The following is a 6,829-nucleotide window of genomic DNA, read 5'->3' on the forward strand; positions in this document are numbered from 1 at the left end:
TGAGACCCCCGGCGTAATAACTATGGACAATCCTCTTTCGATATCCGGTCTGGACGTAGATCTGGATCCCGCCTCTGAAATTGCGTCAGGCTTAGAGCCGACCTGGCGCAAGATCTAGAATCACCTTCGGATCCCCTTCACGCCGAAAGCATGTCAAGTTATATGCCGGGCCCACTTCGGGTCAGCCCCACTTATAGCCAAGCAATAAATTCCAAAGAGCTGTCTCACCTCAATGAGATGCTTGACTGTATCCGGAGCATGTCTATCTCAGACGGCAAGGCTTCGGTTTATGATCAAATCAGACTTAAAGCCGACGATCGAGAAATTTACATCCCACCTATCGTGGGGTTAACATGGCAGATGCCCTAGTGAAAGGACTTAGGTGTGAGGTCGTCGCTACAGTGACTAGCTTGAAGGGGTTCAGCGGGACGAAAGACACGAGTTTACCCAGGTTCGGCCCCTCTAGATTGAGGTAAAAGCCTACGCCCTGCTTTGAGTTGTATTGCTTGAGTATCGATTACAAGGGAGTGGATTTGCTTAACCTAGCTATCGATTGATTATAAACTAGTGCATGAACGACACACATAAATGCTCATGATCAATTGAAGATACAAAATTGTCATATAATAACAACCATCCTGGCGCGCAATGGGTGACGACACAACACCGCATTAAGGGTGCAAGACCAAGTGCAGATTCAGAAATTTACAGTAACCATCTTCAAAACAGACATAACTCAAAATGCACATAACTAAAATACTCCCGTAGCATGCAACGGACAACATGTCACTAAACGAAGGACTAATTGAATTGAAAGGTACAGAACATCATACCGACAAAATGAAGGAGCAACTAAAAAGATACAGACAGGGCACCGACAAAACTTTGCGCGCGATCAGCGAAACGGACAGGGCTGGCTTGACGCAGGGCTAGGGAATCCGGTGTAACTGACGGAAACTGATCTTTTTCTGCAGAATTCCTTCAGCACAGCATAACACATCGGGAGCCGGAGCATCAGTTGAACCGAGCCCGGAGCTACCGCGGAAACAAACAGCTAGAACTACTCTTCGGCGCAGCAAGGAATTGCCTTCGTTTTGGGGAAAACGACGATTTTTCGTTCAGAGTGGAGCAGAGCAGCGGCGGCGGGTCGGGCGTGCTGGCTTCGAGGAGGCTGGTCCGGGATTACTAAGCAACCAGCCGCCGGAGGAGCGGAAGGTGCCCGTACCTTGGAGACAAATGCCTGAAATTCAGGGGCGCCGCCGCTGAAGCCCTAGGGCGCGGAGGGGGGTGCTCGACGGCGGCTCGGGGCTGGACTAGTGGCGTGGGAAGGGAGAGACGGAGGGAGGGGAGGAACAAGGTTATACCGACGGACGGGACGGAGAGGAGACACGGCGGAGGGGAGGGAGGATGATCTAGATTCCCGGGGACATTTCTCCTCGGGTGTCTTGGGCCATGGATTTTTTTTGATTGATTCAAGGGAACCTACCCAACCCTAGATTAATCTAGGGGGAGTTCTTCACCCAACCCAAGGGTGTGGTTAGGTTCTAACCATGGTTGGGTTAGGTGTGGTGGGTGGGGGTTGGGTGGGTAGGGTAGGGTAGGGTAGGGTAGGGTGGAACTCTAGAAAACTTCGATGTTAAGTAAGGCGTCTCCGGCAGTCCCCTCGGAACAGGTCTGAAGACACCTTTTGGGGGATATGGCCGAAAAGGAGGTATGGTGGACTCCAAAAGTGTGAGGCACACATTTTTAAGCAAAAAGTGGGAGGCACATATTTTTTAAGCAAAAAGTGGGAGGCACACATTTTTTGAGCAAAAAGTGGGAGGCACACATGACACATTCACACATCCCTCCTCACAGCTATACCTGGACATGGGATACCCGACCCGTCCCGATCTTGCCTGTGGGTCGGGCATGGTCCTGAGTTTTAAGCCGAAGGACACGTTGGACCGGGCCTGGGCTTGTGTTCTTTACGTTTTAGGGAAGGGGTCCGACCCAAGGCCCATCGGGCTTTTTCAGTGACAGGCGAGGCTTGGGCCTGAAAAGTAGGCCCGGTCCTAGGCCTAGGTTTTCTGCCTCGGGCTTTGATGGCCCTGGCCCGACGGATGGCCAGGTATACTCACAGCCCATTTCCATGGGCGTTCTTTGGACCTCCAAAAACTGACCCAAGAATTCCAGCCCTGCGTGGGTCACCAAGCCTCCTTGTTTGCCCTTCGCGGACCTCCCGCATTCCGCGCTCTCCTTCACCCCCAGTACCTGAGTCATCCATTTCGGTGACGTAGGGCCTCGTGTCATCTTCCCCTGCTTTGCCATGTGTTGTCGCCTCCATGCCTACATTGTTGTATCTGCTTCCGAGCCACCACGCTCGTATGCGCCACCATGTTGCAACTATATGGCACCATTTTGAATGTGATCGCAACAAAAAAAAGAAGATTTTTTGTTGACTGTGCACGATGATAGAATGTACTTCCTCCGTCTTATAATATAAAATTATTTTTCATGTTGTATTAGCTTGATAAATGGTCTTATATTGTGTAACGAAGGGAGTAGTGTATAATTATCAATTAAGAAGAAGGAAATGAAGACGAGCTACATAATAACCCCCCTCGAAGGAAAGGAAAAAAAGAGCTACGATCGGGCCTAGCTACGTGCCGATGCAACCAGAACTGAAAAAAATAAATCGAACAGTGAATGAACTAGTATAAATGGATCGCAGTATACGTATATGAACGAACTCGTGTGCACGTACCGTCGCAAAGAAAAAGAAAAATCGCCTGTTACGTAGCGCGCACGGCCAGCCCTGAATGAACTAATAAAAAAACTGGTTGGAGTGTGGTGAGGCCCGCTGGGCCACGTAGACGTGCGGATCCGCGCCGTACGCTCGAACCGACCTAGTCCTTGGACGGAGGAGATGCAGATGGTAACGCTCGCGGCTGTCCACCCTGGCAACAGCGTGCCATCCCGTCTGGCAACAGCTTTTTAATGGAACTTTCGTTTTAGCTGGTCGCGACCAAGAAACCACCGGTTTTGCTTGGTGGGCTGGGAATGCTAGACTTATCAATTTGTCCGGTAAACTGCTTGGAGCTCATATAGCCCATGCCGGATTAGTCGTATTCTGGGCTGAAGCAATGAACCTATTTGAAGTGGCCCATTTCGTACCATAAGGGGGGGGGGGGGGGGGGGGGGGGGGGGGGGGGGGGGGGGGGGGGGAAGTTCTAGATACTTTTCCGTACTTTGTATCTGGCGTACTTCACCTAATTTCCTCCGCTTTCCTTACCTTCTCAGTTCGAAATACTACAACTCGCCCTACACATCCCAGGGTTCTTACAAGGACTACACACCCCAAGGAACTACCATAAGACTAGACCTAAAACAACCATCTTTCAGATGTACACTCGCTGAGTTACGAAGAACCGCGGCATACCACCACAGATCATGCAAGATCGCAGAATATGAGGCTAGATATGGACAACGAACTTCAAGAGATGAAACGACCGACATGTTGGAAACTATATACCAGATAACTGCAAAAGAAAGCTGAAGGTAAAACGAAAGATCTTAGAAGAAGAAGCCGCACGGGAAATCAGCCACTGGTTTAAGGATTCGAGGCGTCAATACGTGTGAAACTCGGACTTGCCACCTGATATTAATGGAAGCCATGAATCAATGGAAGGGGGCAAACCTGACGCTAAATGCTACTCCCTCATTTCCGGTTTATAGGGTTCAATTCAAAAATCTCACCAACCAAGGTAGATGATGAGTGGGGGAATATTTTTTGTAATTTGCAAAAGCACCCAATTAATGCTTTTGTTTTTCTCAAAAAATTATGTTTACCAATGTATTAATTACAATGCATGAATGCATAAAGTACATGCATTGGTCAATTTTCTCTTAATACTTGTATGCAATTATTTAATGCATTTTGGAATCTGAACTTGTGATGGGGAACAACCAAATTGAGCCTTATAAAATAGAAAAACTAAGATTTTGAGATGAAACCTATAAACCGGAAAGGAGGGAGTAAGCATTAGGGGGGGGGGACACTAACTCTTGGCATTTAATGTAATTTTGAAGAGTATATGTATAATTTTCTAAATCTTGGAGGGGGCCACTGCCCCCCCCCCCCTCCCCGCTCTCACTGGTGATTGATTTCCTCGTCTTCGTGCTCCTCAACATCGTGAACCTCTGCTTCGCCTGTTACGCCGACAGAAGTCGCCGCCGTGCTCGAGACACAAAGGCGTCCCAAAACACCTGAGCACACCCATCCGTGGAGGTTTTTGCCCACAGACCACCACCGCCTCGATGGCGGTCCATATGCCGGCCAGGGCAGCACCAACAGCACACATATGCGCCGGAAAACACTGCAAACAAGACGGTCTTCTATCTGCAGCTGGTTTCCATGATTGCCGCAATGACGGGCGCAACAACATCGATTGTAGGGGCGGTTGGAGCTTACAAGAAGAAGGCTCAACTCTGATCAGCAAGCAGGAGAAAGAGACTCCGACATGGGCAAGGAGGGGTGATAAATAAGATTTAGACGGCGATGTTGCTCAGGTGTACTCTATCTTGTACGTCGGGTAGCTCACTACTACGACGATATAATCTAATGTATACCTTTTTTTTGCGAAATATAATGTAATGTACACATAGCAATGTACGTATAGATTAGAAGTGGTAAAATAAAATTTGGAAATAAGCTTTCCCAACAGGAAATAGAAATGTTTTTTTAAAAAACACAGACGCAAGCACTCATACATACGCGCATATTTGCTCGTTATTATTAGGAATGCATGCATACATACGTACAATACAACAACGCAATGCATATACACATATAGAAAGAGAAAACATATACCCCGCAAAAAAGAAAAGAAAGAGAAAACATATAGGAGTACATACATAAGAAAAACTTGGAAAGGTTAATTTTAAGTCGGTTGGGCCACAAAGGATCCGCCCGGGACTTCCTATGTCGGTTGCAACGGACGCGCCACGCCATATAAACGATCGATCGATCCACCCAACCCAACCCAACCCAACCCGTCATCGTCTCCACCAATCCAATCCCCCATCTTGATCCGATCCGATCTCCACACCCTAGCCAGCAAGCTAAACCCATGGCTCCTCCCGGCGCCGCGCTCCTCGGCCCGCCGCAGGCCATCGTCGACACCGAGATGGCCGACCGCAAGCCCGCGGCCAAGAAGCCCACGCCCACCAAGCAGCCCAAGCCGAAGCGCGCGCCCCGCGGGTACTCCTCCGACTCCTCCTCCTCCTCGACATCATCGGACGACGACGAGCCCCAGCGCAAGCTGGCGGCCCCGGCGGCGACGGGACGCGCGCTGGCGTACGCCTCTTCGGGCGACCCCTGCGTCGACTTCTTCTTCCAGGTCGTGCCCGGCGCGACCGCGGCCGCCGACGTGGCCGCGCTGCTCGGCGTCGCGTGGGCCGCCGACGCGCGCACGGCGCTGCGCCTCGTGTGCCACCTCCGCGGCGTCCGCGGCCTCGGCAAGGCCGACCGCGAGGGCTTCTACGCCGCCGCGCTCTGGATGCACGCCAACCACCCGCGCACGCTCGCCGCCAACCTCGGCGGCTTCGCCCGCTTCGGCTGCCTCAAGGACCTCCCCGAGATCCTCTACCGCGTCCTCCACGGCCCCCGCGACGAGCGCAAGGACCAGGACGACGTCGCCGCGGCCGCCATCCAGTACCGCCGCGGCGGCCCCGGGGGCAAGGGCGGCAAGCGGCGCTGCGTCGGCGGCGGCAGGGCCGCCGCCGCGGAGGCCGCCAAGGCCCGGCGCGAGAAGGAGGCGGAGCACGCGCAGGCCGTGCTCGCGCGCTACGACTCTGACGAGGCCTTCCGCAAGCTCTACGACGGCGTCGCCGACCTCTTCGCCGGGCTGCTCAAGTCGGACCTTGAGCACCTGCGCGAGGGCGAGACGTCCAAGATCGGGCTCGCCGCCAAGTGGTGCCCGTCGCTCCGCTCGTCGTACGACCGCGCCACGCTGCTCTGCGAGGCCATCGCGCGCCGCGTCTTCCCGCGCGACTCGAGCCCCGAGTACCTCGCCATCCCCGACAAGCACTACGCCTACCGCGTCCGCAGCCGCCTCCGCCGCGAGGTGCAGGTGCCGCTCCGCAAGGTGCTCGAGCTCCCCGAGGTCTACATGAGCGCCCGCAAGTGGGACGAGCTGCCCTACGCGCGCGTCGCCTCCACGGCCATGCGCCAGTACAAGGAGGCGTTCGAGAAGCACGACAAGGAGGGCGTGGCTGGCTTCTACGACGAGGTGCGCGCCGGGCTGTCCAAGATCCCCGCCGACGCGGTGCTGCCGCACGTGGTCGTCGCCGCCGCGCTCAAGGGCGAGCACGACGAGTCGGCGGAGCTCCAGTGGCGCCGCATGGTGTCGTCCCTGGCGTCCGAGGGCCGCCTCACCAACTGCATCGCCATGTGCGCGCTCTCGGGCACGTCGGACAAGCCGCCCGCCGCTGCCGCCATCGCGCTGGGGCTGCTCATCTCGGAGCTGAGCCAGGAGCCCTGGAAGGGGCGCGTCATCACCTTCGACGCCACCCACCATCTGCACAAGGTGCGCGGCGGGTCGCTGGTGGAGAAGCTCCGGCCGCTGGCCGCCGTGACCCCGCAGCGCGGCGCCAACCTGCAGGCGGTGTTCAACAAGATCCTGAACGTGGCGGTGGTGGGCGCGCTGGCCAAGGACCAGATGGTGCGGCGCGTCTTCGTGCTGAGCGACATGGAGTTCGACGGGTGGACGGGCGGCGAGGCGTGGGTGTCGGAGCACGAGGCCATCCGCAAGCGGTTCGCGGCCGAGGGCTTCGCGGCGCCGGAGGT

Source organism: Triticum urartu, chromosome 3 (assembly GCF_003073215.2).
Source record: "Triticum urartu cultivar G1812 chromosome 3, Tu2.1, whole genome shotgun sequence".
In the NCBI taxonomy this organism is placed as follows: Eukaryota; Viridiplantae; Streptophyta; class Magnoliopsida; order Poales; family Poaceae; genus Triticum; species Triticum urartu.